The sequence below is a fragment of the Felis catus genome, chromosome C1 (genome assembly GCF_018350175.1).
Source record: "Felis catus isolate Fca126 chromosome C1, F.catus_Fca126_mat1.0, whole genome shotgun sequence".
NCBI classification, from domain to species: Eukaryota; Metazoa; Chordata; class Mammalia; order Carnivora; family Felidae; genus Felis; species Felis catus.
Window position 1 is genome coordinate 201195680 of NC_058375.1, and position 17144 is coordinate 201212823.

A 17144-nucleotide genomic window follows, 5' to 3' on the forward strand; every position below is an offset into this window, starting at 1 on the left:
ACATTTAAAAACCAATGAAATGTGTACCTCAAAACATACACAAGAATAAATTCAAATGTATCAGATATACGAAACAAAAATAAAATCCTACAAGTATGAGATTCTTATTAGAAGAGAACATGAGTAAATTGATTTCTAATTTAGATCTGATCTAGGTCTAACTATTAGTTGAAATCCTGCAATAATGATAACAATAAGAACAACAACAGTAATCTTGACCATATGAAATTTTAAAGCAACAACTTTGAATGCTCAAAAACACCATAAGCAACACATTCAAAAGCCGAGTTACAAACTGGGAAAACTATTCTTATGTGTAGCACAAATAAAGAGCTAATATTCTCAAAATATAAAGAAATTTAAACAGAGGAAAACAAGGAAAACCAAACACTATTTTAAAAATAAGGAAAATGTATGTCCAAATACTTTTTTCCACATTTCTGTAATTTTATTGTTGAACTATGTAAATAAGCATATCTTTCATGACATTTGGTGCTTATAAGTTTTAAATACAACACTATCTGTAGAGAAAAAATGTAAATTATTGCTTTTAAAAATGTAGCATTTTTGTATATTCTAAAGACTGGCATTAATAAGAATCCATTTTATTCATCATAGTTAGCAATTATGCACCTGTGTCCTCTCTGAATGGTGGACATGTGATTTCCATAAATACATGTGGGATTATCTTTCATCTTATTGATGGAATATGCCTGAAATATATTAAACAAAAATGATGGTGTGTAGCATTGGGATCTTATTTCAGAACAATTTTTAATAATACTTAATGACTATAATACAAAAATGAGATAAAAAGAATGGCAACAAAACCTCACCCAATGCCCAGTAATTTTGGAAAAAACATAAGTTGTATGTGAGGTAGTGTCTCAATATATTACATCTTTACTTATTGTTTTCTTATTTTATTTTTTCATCATGATAAGTGTACTTTTTTTTAATCATCACATTGTATACCTTTATTTTTTTCATTTTTTTTTGAAATTTATTGTCAAATTGGTTTCCATACAACACCCAGTGCTCATCCCAACAGGTTCCCTCCTCAATACCCCTCACCCACCCTCCCTTCCCTCCCACCCCCCATCAACCCTCAGTTTGTTCTCAGTTTTTAAGAGTCTCTTATGCTTTGACTCTCTCCCTCTCTAACCTCTTTTTTTTCCCCTCCCCCATGGTCTTCCGTTAAGTTTCTCAGGATCCACATAGGAGTGAAAACATATGGTATCTATCTTTCTCTGTATGGATTATTTCACTTAGCATCACACTCTCCAGTTCCATCCACGTTGCTACAAAGGGCCATAATGATAATGTACTTTTAATCCCCATTACTTATTTCCTCCTACCCCCACCACCTCTCTTCTGGTAACCATCGGTTTGTTCTCTATAGTTAAGAGTATGTTTCTTGGTTTGTCTCTCTTTGTCTCTCTCAATCTCTCTCTTCCTCTTTTTCCTTTGTTCATCTGTTTCTTAAATTCCACGTATGAGTGAGATTGTATGGAATTTGTCTTTCTCTGACCCACTCATTTTGCTTGGCATTATGCTCTCTAGCTCCATCCACATTGTTGCAAATGGCAGGATTTCATTTTTTATGTCTAAATAATATTCCATTATATATATATATATATATATATATATGTACATATATATATATACACATATACATATATATCTCTCTCACCTCATCTTGCTTCATTCATCTATCGATGGGATGCTTCTGTAGTTTGGATATTGTGCAATAATGCTGTAATTAACAGGAGTACATGTATCCTTTTGAATTAGTATTTTGGGGTAAATACTCAGTAGTACAGTTACTGGATCGTAGGGTAGTTCTATGTGTCCAAATAATTTTATTATTTATTTATTTATTTATTTAATGTTTATTTATTTTTGACAGAAAGAGAGAGAGCACGAGCATGAGCGGGGGAGGGGCAGAGAGAGAGACACACAGAATCCGAAGCAGGCTCCAGGCTCTGAGCTGTCAGCACAAAGCCCGATGCAGGGCTCGATCTCACAGCCTGTGAGATCATGACCTGAGCTGAAGTCGGACGTTCAACCGACTGAGCCACCCAGGCGCCCCACGTCCAAATAATTTTTAAAAAGTCTTTAGGGATTCCTGGGTGACTCAGTCAGTTAAGTGTCGAACTTAGGTGGCTCAAGTCACAATCTCACAGTTCGTGGCATAGAGCCCTGCGTAGGGCTCTGTGCTGACAGTGCAGAGCCTGCTTGGGATTCTCCCTCTCCCTCTCTCTCTGTCCACCCCCTGCTCTCATGTGTGCATGCGCTCTCTCGCTCTCTCAAAATAAATTTTAAAAATATTTAAAAAGTCTTTACATACATAAAAAGATGTTCAACATTTCTCAAAATAACAGAATGAAAATTAAATCTAAAATGAGATACTATTTTTCACCTAACAGAATAGGAAAAAAAAATGCTTCTTATCTTCCATTGACAAAGCTCTGAGGAAACAAACACTCGCACTGCTAGTAGGAATGAAAAATGATACAACCCTTTGGAGGGCAAGTGACAATATCTAAACAAAAATACGTATTTATTTCTTGATCTCGCAGCAATCTCCCTTTCAGGAATTTACCCTGAAGATGCAGCCCAACAATATGAAAATACATATCCACAAAGTGCTTCATTGCAGCATTGTTCATAATTGCAAAACACTGGAAACAACCTAAGCTTCTGCACATGGTAGACTGAGTTAATCATGACGCATCCACTCACTGGAGTACTATGTAACTGTAGAACAAAGGAGAAAGATCTCTCTGCCTGATATGGAGTGACTTTCAGGATATTTTTTTTTAAGTGAAAAAAGCAAAAAAGCAAAAGAGTATAGATATAATGCACATCATGCTACCTTTTGTGTAAGAAAGAAGGAGAAAGAAGAAAGCATACACATACACGGTATCTGCTTAATCTTCTTTTGCCCAAAGAAACACAAGAAGGATAAACCCCAAATGAATACAATGTGTTACTTGTAGGGGATGTGCAGAAATGGAGCAGGAAGGATGGGCAGTGGTGTTGGCGAGATGGCACTTGTCTGAGTATATACGTTTTGTATAGTTCTTACTTTTGGAAGCGTGTTAATTTTACCTTCTAAAAAAACCCACATCTAACCGTGTTCGAACTGAATAACATGACCACACTGGGTGATTAAAACACTAGTGTATGTCCTTTAGCCCAGTCGTTGGTTTTATACAGATTGCAGGGACTATCCCCTCCCAAAGGAAGGGGCCAAGTTCTTGGCATTCTGTGGAATTATAAGGCTAACAAAAATCTATATGGTTGAATTTTTAAGAAACTTGTAGTCTAAAGAAAACTACAACTCAAGTAGAAACGCTAATAAAACAAATAAAATAAAATGTGTCTCAGTGCCACAGATATGACCAGCAGGAAAGGCATATGCTCTCAGAGGAGCAAGAGGGGAGTATGGATAAAATATCTGGTCAGCAAAGTGCTGGAAACGACTTAGTGATTGGAGTCATTGAGGGCCTGTCTTGGAATGCTTCAAGAAGGCAGCATGTGTGGCTGGGGTTTGAAAGAAGTCAGGGATGGGCGCCTGGGTGGCTCAGTCGGTTAAGCGTCCGACTTCAGCCAGGTCACAATCTCGCGGTCCGTGAGTTCGAGCCCCGCGTCAGGCTCTGGGCTGATGGCTCGGAGCCTGGAGCCTGCTTCCGATTGTGTGTCTCCCTCTCTCTCTGCCCCTCCCCCGTTCATGCTCTGTCTCTCTCTGTCCCAAAAATAAATAAACGTTAAGAAAGAAGTCAGGGCTGTGGCAGAGAACCTGGAATATGATTGGCAGAGAAGAGTGGGAAGGGAATTCTTGGCATAGAACCAGAACATGAAATAAGTTGGAGATAATTAAGTCATCATACAAGGAGTTACCTAGACTGAGGCCAGAAGTACTGAAAAGGACTAAAAAGCCTTAAGTATCTCAGGACAATAATCAAATTGAAGATTGTTGTTAGAAGGGAACTTTGATGAAATAAACTTGAATTGGGCAATACCAGAGGTAAGCAAGCACAACGAGAATTCAACTAGAGAGGCATTTATTGAATTGAGATGAGCTCTATAGCGTCCAAGGGTATATGGGGAGCCCCCTATGCGTAGCCATTGCATCTATATGGAGACACTAGAGATCCAAAATGTTAGGAGAAGTAGAGCGGGTAAATATGGAACCAGAAGGCCAACCCTTTCATTTACAGATGAGAAAACTGAGACCCACTGTGAGACTGGCCTGGCCCAGTTTTGCCCAGTTGGTCCATGGCACAGAAAAGACAAAACACCAAACTCCGGGTTGGGCGGCGAGTGTTGACATTGCAATGCCCTGACCCCCACGTTCACCAAGGGTGGAGGAAGAATTGTAATACAAAGCGACAGGATAGAAGAAGGGCTCCGGAACTGTTGTTACTCTACAGAAGTCCAGGGAAGCCCTGAAAGGTGTGGATTCTACCACCGGGCTGCTATTTTGGCATGGGCTGAGAGAATCCAACCAGAAACCAACAGGTTTGAAGTAAGAGGTTTGTTAACCTCTTGATATCAAAATGCAATTACGAAACTTTTTGAAGAACTCAATGCCATGCTAGACATTGTCTGTGTTGGTCTTCGCATCTGCAGAGGCTGAATTATTCTATGTTTGTGTGATGGCTACCATTTTATCTCTACTATTCTTACCCTTTTCTTTGGTGAATATTGTTGGAGTTGTATACTACTAGGGTTTCCTCTATAGCTTTTGCACTAGCCCATCACGTCTTTTAATGCTCCTATCGTTACGCATCTTCAGTGAGTTTCTTGCAGCAGTCTGTGCGTGTGGGTGTGCTGTGTGTGTGAGCATGAACTTCTGTCCGCACACCCAGTGAATGTGAAAAGTTTCTGTCTGAACAGGACCCGCACTCGGATCAATCCTTCAAAAGCTGGCTGTGGGGTCTCTGTCCTCTACTCACCACCCATTGACTTCATCCCAACTGGAAGAACCCAGCTCTGAGAGCACCTTCTGCACAAGCTCTCCAAGTGCCTGAAATTCTTTTTCTTATTCAACGTGTAGTGAAAAGTGCATGGTTTTGGAGTCACATAGATCTGATTTCCATTCTTGGCTCTACTCTTTAGTGCAAATTGAGGCTGTTGTGAGTCTTGGGTAGAAGAACACACGAGGGGCTCCTAATTGCTGAAACCAGCACAGAGAAGTGAGCAAAAAATGTGAGTCGCTTATTTGTCCCACTTCCTCTGGTCTAACTTGCCAGAGGTAAAGATCAGTGAATCAGAATTTAGACTACTTACCCTCCTACATGTAGGTACCACACACATACACACAGACATACACACTCTTCTGGAATGTTTTCAGTTTGCCCCGTAGATCTATTCTGCACTTTTTGGAGGCTGATCTTCTGGCCAACATCAACGGGCTCCTGTGTCCTCTGGTTTTGATGGGATTTTATTGGACTTATTGGGTTTGCCAATGGGGATCCCTGGAAAATAATTTAAGGATGGAGAGAGATTATGGCATTTATTCCTGTGATACCCCCTCACTGTGGGCCACCTTGCACCATCTGTGTCCCTTGGCAGAAGATCACCCCTCTTGTTGGGCAATCCTTTCCACACAGCTCTCCCTGAGTGTTATAACACACTGAGTGCTATAGATTGTTCGGAGTGCTTTAAGGAACACTTCCTGGAAGAATAATGGGAGGTGTGCTCAGAAACAGGTGATAGTTTGATTGACTAGGCTGTTGGGAGCACTGTGGGAATACATTCCTGAACCTTCCATTTGCCTCCAACTCAGAATAACTGCTCAGTCAGCAACATGTCTCCTATTAACATGATAGATTTTAGGGACCATAGATTTCTTTGGGAATCTTATGTGAGCCATAAAGCCTCCCCCTAAGAAAAATCTACATACTCAATTCCACATGCAATTTTAAGATTTCACAGGTTCCCAAAGACCATTCATGATCCACCAGGGTTAAAGGTTTGTGTTCTAGGTAAAGAAAATACGCAGCCTCTGGAATACTAGGCATCTCCGAGATCACAGCCCACGTCTTTGTTAACTTGTGGTGTTTGTTCCATTACCTTTACAAAGAACAGCTTCCACATCTGAGCATGTGGTTCAGTGTTGCTTTCTTTCCACTTGGATCTCCCACTCTTGAGTTTGGACTTGATGTATCAGAAGAGCACTTTTCTAGGATCACGTGTTCATCTCGCAAACTCTGTCTTGCATTGAGGCTTTGGGGAGGATTATCAAAGTATCCTTTGGAAGAGGCAGGAAGGTGTATCACTAATTGGAGCTCTTCGTACACCTTTGGCTACTGACAAAGATTCCTTACCTTGTTATCCAAGAGGTCTGGATTTGCATTTCCAAAAACAACTGTGTGTTTGGGAAAGTGGTCACTCCCACTTTGTTCCTCTTTGGCATCTCTCCTTCTAAGTGACTTTCCAGGATTGCCCAAAGTGAGCAAGCAGCTTAGAGGAGCAAAAGAAAGTACTGCAGCATTAGCATTAAGACAGGTCTTGGAGGGGGGCGTGGGTGGCTCAGTCAGTTAAGCGTCTGACTTTAGCTCAGGTCATGGTCTCATGGTTTGTTGAGTTCAAGCCCCACGCCAGGCTCTGTGCTGACAGCTCAGAGCCTGGAGCCTGCTTGGGATTCTGTATCTCCCTCTCTCTCTCTCTCTCTCTGCCCTTCCCTGCTCGCACTCTGTCTCTGTCTCTCTCTCTCAAAAATAAACATTAAAAAATTAAAAAAAAAAGACACCTCTCCCATACAAAGGGTATAGTTTAGGTAACATACAGCTCCTTAACCGAACAGGGACACAGAATCACTAGGCAGAGCCCATATCTGTTTTTATCATCCATCGTAACCCAACAGCTAGCCACTGCATGGCACATGATTGCTGCTCGATGCCACTTTTCGAGTGAACAAACAAATTGAATGAATCAGAGACTGAGCATCTGAACAAGCTTTGGAAGTGATCTAGAGCCAGTCTTTCCTCTGCTGCTTCCTTGATCCCCATCCCCCAATCCAAAACATATTTAACGAATGTTTCCTTTGTCCAAGGATTCTGAAGTTGATCAAAATGAAACATTCGAAATTGCCCTAAAAATGTATAATCTTCTAGAGAATAAGATGTGCAAATAACTACAGTGCTAGAGAGAAAGTATAAAGAAAAGAGAAATGTCTATACTCAGCGATGAGTTCCAAAAATTTCAATTACAGGGGTGCCTGGGTGGCTCAGTTAAGCGTCCAACTTTTGGTTTCGGCTCAGGTAGTTATCTCACTTGTTCGAGAGTGTGAGCCCAGTGTTGGGCTCTGTGCTGACGGCATGGAGCCTGCTTGGGATTTTCTCTCTCTCTCTCTCTCTCTCTCTCTCTCTGAGAATAAATAGAAAAATTGTAATAAATGGATAAGTCAATAAAAGTTTCAATTATAGGGAACTAACTTCTACTACTAATAACAATCAATAGGTGTTAAGTGCCTGCAGTCCACTGAACACATTAAATCACTTTTCAGGGAGGAAATTGGGCTCAGAGAGATGAAACAACTTGCTCAAGATCATAGAGCTTGTAAGCGACAGAACGAAGACTCACATTTTGACCCAGGCCGCGTAGGAGCAGATTTATTGCCAGAAAGATCTCGATGTTGCACTAACATCGGCCTCTCCTTACTTTCCTCTTCGAACGAATTACGTTTTCCCAAGCCGCAGAGACCAGGTCTTCTTTCATTACTTGAAAAAACAATTAATGAGTTAAATTGCATCAAGTTAGTTTAATAGCCAACAATTCCCTACTGCAATTACGGTTCAGGCTGCTACCGCTTTCGTCCCAACTGTTGGTCCACACTGAAGGTTTGTCTCTAGTTCATTGCCTACTTTCCCCTGATTCTAACCCCGCCCCCCCACCCCCACCCCCAGAGATATCACCCTATCAACACTGCAGCCATATGGTGTTTTTTCTGTTTCCTGACTCATTGCCCTTAAAGCCATAGTGCGTCCGATGCCTTTGGGTTCGTGGCCCTCTTCCCTTTGGTTCCAGTCACTGTGTATCTGGTGGTTGCTCTGTTCGCTCATTCACTTATTTGCCATGACCGTCAAGGCCATCGGCGGGCAGACACTACTCAGGTAACGGGTATGCCCAGAGCGAGGGAGGATGCGATGCCTTCCTCCAAAAAGATTACAGTCTAGTTTGGGAGCCAGACACACAAACTTGTGTTTATAATACAGTAGAAAATAATGTTCGTGAAGCAATGTACCATGTAACGTGTGTGCGCTACCAAAGGGCCTCCTTGAAGCCTGGGCCAAGAACGCCAGGAAAGCCTTCACAGAGGAGACTGCGTTTGGGCTCAGAGCTGACAAAGGGCTGTGGTTTCTAAGCCTGGAGGTAGGAGGCTCCAGGGGGAGGAAGCAGCATGGGTGAAGCCCGTAGGTGTGAGGCAGCATGGGGTGGGGCAGGGTGGGTTCAGGCCCTGGGGGAGGGCTGCGGAGGAGCTCAGAGTGGCCATGAGAAGTTGGGGTGCCGGCCGGAGGGGTGGCAGCGCCAGCTTGCAAAAGGCCTCTTCCACCATGCTGTGGGGCTCATTGGAGTCTGAAGAGCTACCGAAGGAGTTTGGGGCAGCCTCCTGCTAGGATAAGCTTTATATTTTAGGAAATTCGCTCTTTGGGCCCCGGAGTGAGGATGGAGTAGAGGCAATGAGAGTGAGGGTGTGGCACCAGGCTTCACGACTGTTCCTGTGGTCCCAATGAAAAAAAGCGGGAAGTCCAGAGTGATCTGAGAAATAGAGATGACGCAATCCGAGGGACACTTAAGAGCATCGGTCCAGCCTTACCACAGACTCGTGGCTTCAACAGCAAACATTTATTCCTCATGGTTTAGGGGGCCGGGAAGGCAACGCGGCTGTGGGAGCCGTGTCTGCTGAGAGCCTGCTTTCTGGTTTGCAGACGGCCGCCTTCCCACCGCACCCTCACATGGAGGAGCGAGAGAAGGCCGGCTTTCCTCTTCGCCTTGGAAGGGCACTAATGCCATCATGAGGGCTCCACCTTCCTGACCTAATTACCCGTAGGCCGAGTAGTGGGAGGGGAACCAGGGACAAGAAGCATCACTAGAACCAACAAAGGAAGAGTTTCTGTGGTGGACTCCTAAGGGCGTCTTGCGCTGCAGGGAGGTCACAGGGCAAAGGCTCAAAACACTCTTTGATTTTTGACAAGAAGGTCATCAGGGCCTGGGTGAGTCCTCCTGGGCCACCATAACAAAGTACCACAGACTGGGTGGTAAACAACAGAAATCTGTCGTCTCCCAGATCTGGAGGCTGGAGCTCCGAGACCAGGGTGCTGGCCCTCTTGGTTCTCCTGAGGCCTCTCTCCTTGGCTGGCAGACGGCCATCTTCTGGATGTGCCCTCACGTGACCTTCTCTCTGTGCTTACGCACTTCCGACCTCTCTTCCTCCTCTTATAAGGAGCAGTCTTTTTGGATTAGGGCCCCACCTTTGTGACCTCATTTTAACGTAATTGCCTCTTGAAAGCCCTATCTCCAAATACAGTCACATTCTGAAGCGGCAAACAACAAAATTCTGTATGCGGGGACGCAATTCATCCCCTAACCGTGCCTGGGGCGGGGGTCCTTTTGGTCAGCGATGGGCACAAGCACTGGGTTACTATGGATTGTAGAGGGAAGAGTAGGTGCCGGCAGGGAGTCGGGGTGTAGACTGCTCTGGAAGTCTGGGTAAGAAGTGGAGGAGAGTGTTCAGTCAGCGGAGCAAAAATGCAGGCCCCTGAAGATTCCTCCCTCCTCTTTTTCCCTCCTCCTTTCTTTGTTTTGCTTTCTCTTTCTTCTCTCTTTCCTTTTTCTGCCTTCTCTTGAGAATGAGACTTAAAGAATATGTATATACAGACGGAAGGAGTGGAAAGTAGCGACGGGAGGCCGAGGACAAGGAAGAAAGGTTTTCCAGGGTGAGGTTCCCAGGGAGGCAGAAGGACCCAGGATAAGGTGGGGAGGGTGGGGAGACGCCTCTCCCCATCACTGTCTTTATCTACCTTCGTCTTTCTTCCGAATTGGCTCTCCTATCCTCTTCTTCCACGTTGTTTCTTCTCTCACATTTCTACGCAAGATAGCGTGTAAATGAGGGCTGAAGCAGGTGCACATTCACCACGTGTGCGCACCCACGTGTGTGCACAGGTGTCCGTGGTGTGCACGTGGCCACCCACTCTGACAGTTGCTCAAATAGTTCCATTCAAATCGCCTTGTTCCAGGAGCGCCTGGGTGGCTCAGTCGCTTAGGCATCCCACTTCCGCTCCGGTCATGATCTCGCAGTTCTTGGGTTTGAGCTGCATGCCCGGCCTTGTGCTGACCACTCAGAGCCTGGAGCCTGCTTCGGATCCTGCGTCTTTCTCTCTGACCCTTCCTCTTGCTCATGGTCTGTCTGTCGCTCTCCCTTTCTCTCTCAGAGATGAATAAATATTAACAAAAATATCACAGTGTTCCAGCATCTGTGTTGAACACTTGGGGAGGGGCAGACAAGACACTCTTGTAGGTAGGAGTCTGGCCTTGGGGAGAAAGATGGGGGCCCCCACTCCACATCGGTGATGTCTGCTCCCACCTGGGGTTGTGTGACTCCAATGGATCCTCTGCCTCCTTGCTGCCGTGAAGCGAGGGGACAGGTTTGGTCGGGGTGCATCGGCTTCCTAACCTCGTAGGTGCGTACGGTGAAGAGGGCGACCGTACCACCAGACAAAGAGAATCAAGGCACCTCCCACCCCCTCCAGCCTGTGGAAGGGAAGAGAGAATAGCAACAAAGTGCCATCTGCCCACCGTTCTCAGTGGGCACTGGAGAGCCACAGCGGGCTCGGGCTCTGACCCAGTTTCCACTTGGCTAGCCAACTGGAAATAGCTACTCAGTGGCCCACTGGGTTCTTTCCAAAGAACAGTGAAGAGCAGCGGTTTGGGGTAGGTGGAGGCGGGGAGGAGGGACTGGTTGGGCAAGAAAGTCAGAGGCGAATGTAGGCCTTGTGGCCTAGGAGTTTCTGTACCAAAGAAGCCCCTGTCTAGAGGCTTGGGGCAACCCACCCCAAATATGGGAAGAAGAAGCAGGAAATTAAAAAAAGACACAACCACTAAATAAACTGAAGCGCTCCTTAAAACCCCCTTAGATAAACAGATCATCTTCTTATAGAACAAGACGGAAATCTAGTCTGACCTTGCCCCAGCTGGTAAGAAATATGGAAGGTGCCTGGAATTTCAGGCCAATGTTTGCTTGCTGTAAATATCGTGATGCCATCTCCCTTTCCGCGTGCTCTCCAAGAGGTCTGTTCTCTTGCTTCTCATCTTTAGAAGCCTCTCTCGCCGGTTACTTGGTCCTCGGGTCCAGTGGGGTGCGGGCATCGCTAGGTCACGCAGAGGTGGGACAGCACCTTTCAGCTGACTCAGCTCAGACCCAGAGATGTGGGAAAGTCTGGATCCACGCAGCCCCCAAGTCATGTTTTCCCACTTAGCATTCGGCAGGGTGTCTGTCAAGTCTGGAAACATAATGTTGTTTTATTTTATTTTTACAGGTTGAAAATGTCCCTGGCAACAAAAAGTGTATTTGCCTACATTTCCAGAGTTTATGGATGGATGAAGGTGGTCAGTGAGAGTCATGTCGGGGAACAGGTTATTTTTGTCTGTTATTTATCTTTTGATTCACGCAACCAAGCAAACAGTATGTTTCAAGTCCTGTTATGTGCTCCGTACCACAGAAGACGCAGATACGCATAAGGGAAGCTGCCTTGGAGGGTTTACAGTATGCTCTGTAGGAAAGACGCTTCTACTGGAGTAAATAATAGAAGACAAAATATGTGTGTCTCTTTGTACTTACCACACAGTGTGGTGACTGGCTCAGTCAGGACTCTTAACTTATCAATGGCAGAAACCCAACTTCGACGTAAGCAAAGAGGAAATGATTTATTAAAAACAAAATGGAATTATTTATGGAAAGCGAACAGGGAACTATTTATTGCTTCACACAACTGGTAACTGCAAAGACAGAGCTGTCTTCAGATCCAGATGTATCCAAGACTTGTGATGTTATCAGGACGCTGCCTGAGCGTGAAGCCGACACGAACAGCGGAGTCTGGAGCCCCGGCTGCCAAGAAAGGTGGCGCGCTTACCCAGCAGACCTCGTCCTCTCCAGCACCGTCCCGCCACATCTCCCAGTAGACCCTGCTTACTCCTGCATGGCTTTTATCATCAAATATGGACCCATCACTCTGGCTTGGAGATGGATGACTGATGTTGGTCCTGCCAGGTCAGGTGCCTACCCATGAGACTAGAATAAGGAAGAAGGGAGATTCCCCAATAAAGGGGAGCTGGGTTAGCCAATCACAAACATCCCCTACTGGAAAACACATCCGAGGGGACGGTTATTAGTTAATAGGTAAATAGTAGAAATGATGGGGTGGAGAATGAGGTGGTTCCTACAAAAAGAAAGGGAAGGCACAGAAAGATGGCATTTGTGTAACAGGCAGTCATGGGCGTCGACTGTATCTTGGGGTCTAGGGAAAAAAGCAGAATCACATGGCCAGAGGGCCAGATGGGTGAGGTTTTATTTATTTTTTATTTGAATTAATTAATTAATTTTAATTTTAAAGAGAGAGGCAAAGGGGGAGAGAGAGAGAGAGAGAGAGAGAGAGAGAGAGAGAGAGAGACTCCCAAGCAGACTCCATGCTTAACATGGAGCCTGACGTTGGGCTTGATCTCATGACCCTGAAACCATGACCTGAGCTGAAATCAAGAGTTGGATTGAACTGACCTGAGCCACCCAGACATCCAAGGCTCTTTATGCCTTGGGTGCCAGCTGAAGAGTTTGCTCTTTGATGGAACACGAGGGACAAGATTTCACAATGGGACTAAAGTCAGGAAAATAAGGGTGGTTTCAGAGTGCTGGTGGAGATGGAAGAAATGAAGAGTCAGATGATGGAGGAGACTGTTCCGGTAATCCAGGGGAAAGTCAGTGAGGGAGGGTCTGAGCCAAGGTGTAACAGCAGAACTGGAAAGAACTGGAAAGAAAGGCCACGGTGGCCACATGAAGAATGAGGGTGGGGAAGGAGTCAGAACGTCACCAAGTTTCTAGCTTTGGTGACCAGCCGTGATCAGTATAGCTCTTAGGGGCAGAACTTGTGTCAACTCTCATGACCGTGTCTGGTAAAAGAGGTTTCCAATAAGTAGAGAACGCTACTTATTTCTAAAGACTGACTTCCTAATACTTTCGCCTCAGTCAAGTTCACTTGACCTAGAACCCCTGTCCCTGAGTAAGAGCGGTATTAACACACACTCTTTCAAACGGCTTCCTGTGTTGACCTTTCTGTCTGCCCTGGAAGACAGATTCAAAGACAAGGAGCTCTTTTTTTTTTCTTTCAATGTTTATTCATTTTTGAGGTGGGGGGAGGGTCAGGGAGCGAGGGGGACAGAGGATCCAAAGTGGGCTCTGCGCTGACAGCAGCGAGCCCAACGTGGGGCTCAAACTCACGAACTGTGAGATCGCGAGCTGAGCTGAAGTCAGAGGCTCAACCGACTGAGCCACCCAGGCGCCCCCGAGGGGTTGTTTCTAACATTGCCCCAATATTGGGAAAAATGCCAGCGGGCTGAGCCCAGCTCTTGATAAGATTTCTTTTTACCCCTGAAACAAAGAACTCAGGTGAGATTGTTGATAACTGAGTTTAAGGCACGGTCAAAGGTGGCCGCTAAAATTTCTGCCAGACCACAACTAAATTAACACAGGGATCGGATTGCAGGTGCCAGCCTTCAACTAACTGGAACAATGGGACGTCCAGTTTGTGGCTCCCACGGGCCCGGGAGCCCAAAGCAAGGAGCCCAGAAAGGACCGCACACCCTCACGCCTGCAGGTGACGCAGGATTCCGTCTTGGCGTTTCTAACACGGCCCCGTCGCCGTCTACGGCTCTGTTGCCACAGTTTCTGTTGCTCCCGGAGAAAATGTATGCATCTAGGCTAGGGAGGTGCCCTCACGTGTCTCCAGGGGAGCGTGGAGGGTTAGCCTGGGACTGGGAATGTGCTGACAGACAGGGAGAAAGTCAGAAGACGGCGCGGCGTGTGGTTAAGGGGCCGGAGGGACTGGCTTGGAGAGAGAGTTGGAAGTGCTGACATTAGCGTGCTCTGTGCCACCGACGCCCAGAGATGTGGCCTGATAAAAGAGTGCCAGCCCGTGGGAGGGTGCGGGCTCTGGGGGAGGGGGTAGGTTGTCACTGTGGCCCAGAGGGGCTGGCTGGGAGGAAATCACAGGCTGGGGAAAAGCTGCCTAATGAATAAACCAGTTAAGAGAGGACTGCCGCTAAAGGATGCTCGTCAGCAGGGACGTGCGAGAACCAGACAGAGATGAACTCTCGGCTCTAAACAGCATCCCACGTGGGGGCGAGGGCACTGCCGATGGGGCAAGGGGACTGGAAGGGTGTGTGCACCCCCACTTCCTAATCTAAAGGGTTTGCTGAACTCACCCCAGCTGCTGCTTCTCCTATAGCCGAGGGGAGCGCCAAGTCCAAAAAGAGGCCGGTTGGGGTGTGGAAACAAATCGAACACTTTGCTTCTCGTTAATGTCACTTCAGGAACGTAACACCTCGCTCGAACCGGGTTTCTCTCCCTGCTCCAACTTCTTTGCCTCTGAACATCTTTTCGGAACCCAGAGTGCACATCACCTGGGCCGTGGGGACTTCCCTGATTATCCTGGGTCCGTACCGTGTCTCCCTCCCCCGGGGTCTCTCGTGGTGCTTCCTTTTCTCTGTGGCGACTCAAATGAATCTGTGCACTCGTGTCCATTTCCACTGCTTAGTGAATGTGACCGAATAAATCCCGCCTGTCCCGTGGCCCCTGTTCTAGTTGCTGTAATTCGAATGTAGTAAGTGTATGTATTAAGTCCTAAGTGGCATTGTTCCATTTATTGTCCACAAAAATATTAAAAGATATTTTTTAAATTGTTAGATAACATTGCATATGCATATATATGCTTAATGGAATATATATATATATAATATAGTTATATAGTTGTTTTTGTTATCAGATTGAAAGAACACAAATTGTTGTATCAGGGTTGAGGGGATGTTGAATGTATCTTCCTCATTCTGATATTTCCTTCTAAGCGAACGGGGTTCCCTGGATGAACACTCTTGGTCTCCCCTGGAGACCACCCTGGAGGAGTAACCCAAGTGTGTGAATCTGGAAGGGAAGGCATAGCCTGGTCCCCTTTTTTTGCTCTTTCTTTTGGCGGGAGCCCCCCCCTCCCCCCTCCATGGGAAGCACGTGCTCTGTCTTGCCCCTCTAGGGGCTGAGCTTTCACCAAGCAGAATCTGCCCTACAGGGAAGCCTGCCCCAGCCCAGCAAGGTCTACAAGCTGGTAGGGAATGCCGTATGATTCCGGGATTCAGAATGAGAAAACCCACTTGTCCCCAGATTAAGCCACATTGACCAGCTTGCTTTCACAGCTTTCATTCTGGTGGGAATTCTGGTGGGAAAGGGGTGTCCTACCTCGAGGACTAGCTGGAAGAGGGGTGTTGGATTCTGCATACTGGGGGTGGGGGTGGGGGGAAACCTAGGAAGTTACTGTAAAGGCTACATACTAAAGACCACCTTTACCAGTTTCTGGAAGGGCTTATATCACTCTTAAGGATGAGCCAGATGAGGCCATATTGAAAGGTTCTTTTCAAAGAAGCTCAGGAAGAGGGTTAGCATCTCACTTTGCTGAGAACTGTCCCAGATCCTTGACACAGACATCATTATTCTATTTTACAGATCTAAGCTAAGGTGAGAGAGGGCAACAGGTCCCAGGCCTTCTGGATGTGGATCCCTCCCTGCCCGGCTGCAAAACCCCAATCTTTCTCTCACCTTAGCGAAGGGGTGTGGATGAGAAGGAAGCAATTAGAAGTCAGGGGCACCCATAGGGGAAGAATGAGGCATCACAATTGGGTCTCAGGAGTGGGAGAGGGGCCACTGTGTCTGCGTCCAGTGGGGCTGCGTCTCTAGAAGACTGGGGACGGACGGATAGAGATGACTTCTGGCTGACCCTACCTCCTCCACCTCTTTACAAGTCCCTCCACATCTGTCTTAAATCTTCCAAAACGTTGCTCCTGGCAGATGGAGAGAGTGCAGTCAAGCAGGTATCTGTGCCACACGTAATTGTTCCAGTGACCTGAATTTTGGGATGGTGACAGCATTCCATTTCTCCTCTTTAAGAGCTGGCTGCTGGCTCTGGGATCTCCCACCGCCCTCCACATGGCTCCGCACCCCCCACCACAAGGCCGTGACTGACAAGCCTCAGAGGAGCTGGGCTGGGAGCAGGATGGAGGCCGGTGCACCCGCACGCCTGTGTCTTGGGTGCCGTTGCGCGGAGAAGGAGCAGGAACGGGAGGTTTGGTGGGCAGGGTGGCCCGGGGCAGGCTGATGACGAGGCGGAAGGGACAAGGGTCTCTTGTAGGTTTGCCCTGGCTCTGTGAAGAAGCGGGAGGGCGGACAAAGGCCCGGCCTGGCTGAGTGTGAGGTGTCTCGGGAGTGGGTCTGGCTGAGGCAGTGGAGGATTACTTGTCAGAACCGACTTGTCATAAGCTCTCTAGCTGTCCCCGTGAAAGGTTCCCCCTCCTGCCTGTCAGATTCCTTTCCAGGCTAGGGAGGGGGTGGGGGGCGCTGCTCACCAAGGCAGCTGTGAGCTCATGGAAAGAGCACTAGACTCAGAGCAAACTTGGGATCAAGGCCTGCTTGACAGTCTCTCTGGGGTTTGTTGTTCTTTGAAGACAGAAGCAAAGGTAAACAAACAATGGATGGGTCGAAAAGCTTGTCTGTCTCTCCAGGGGGGAAAACAGCACCCACCACGTAGAACTAACAAGAACGAACCAGAGAGGTACCTTGCGCATAAGCCAGGACCCTGCTTGGCTCTAAACGAAAGCCTAACAAGGCAGTCCGGCGCGGGCCTGAAGAGCCACAGCTAGACGGACTGGAGGTGAATCGACCGGGCCTGGTTTTATGTAAAATCTTAATACGGGGCTCCTTGTGGAGTTTTTGTATTAATTTGGATTTTTAAGAAAATATTGCATCGAAATGTTATTTCTCTTGATTACTGAGTTTGCGGGGGACCCTGTTCCATTTTGTGCCCAGGGCAGGTGACGGGCCC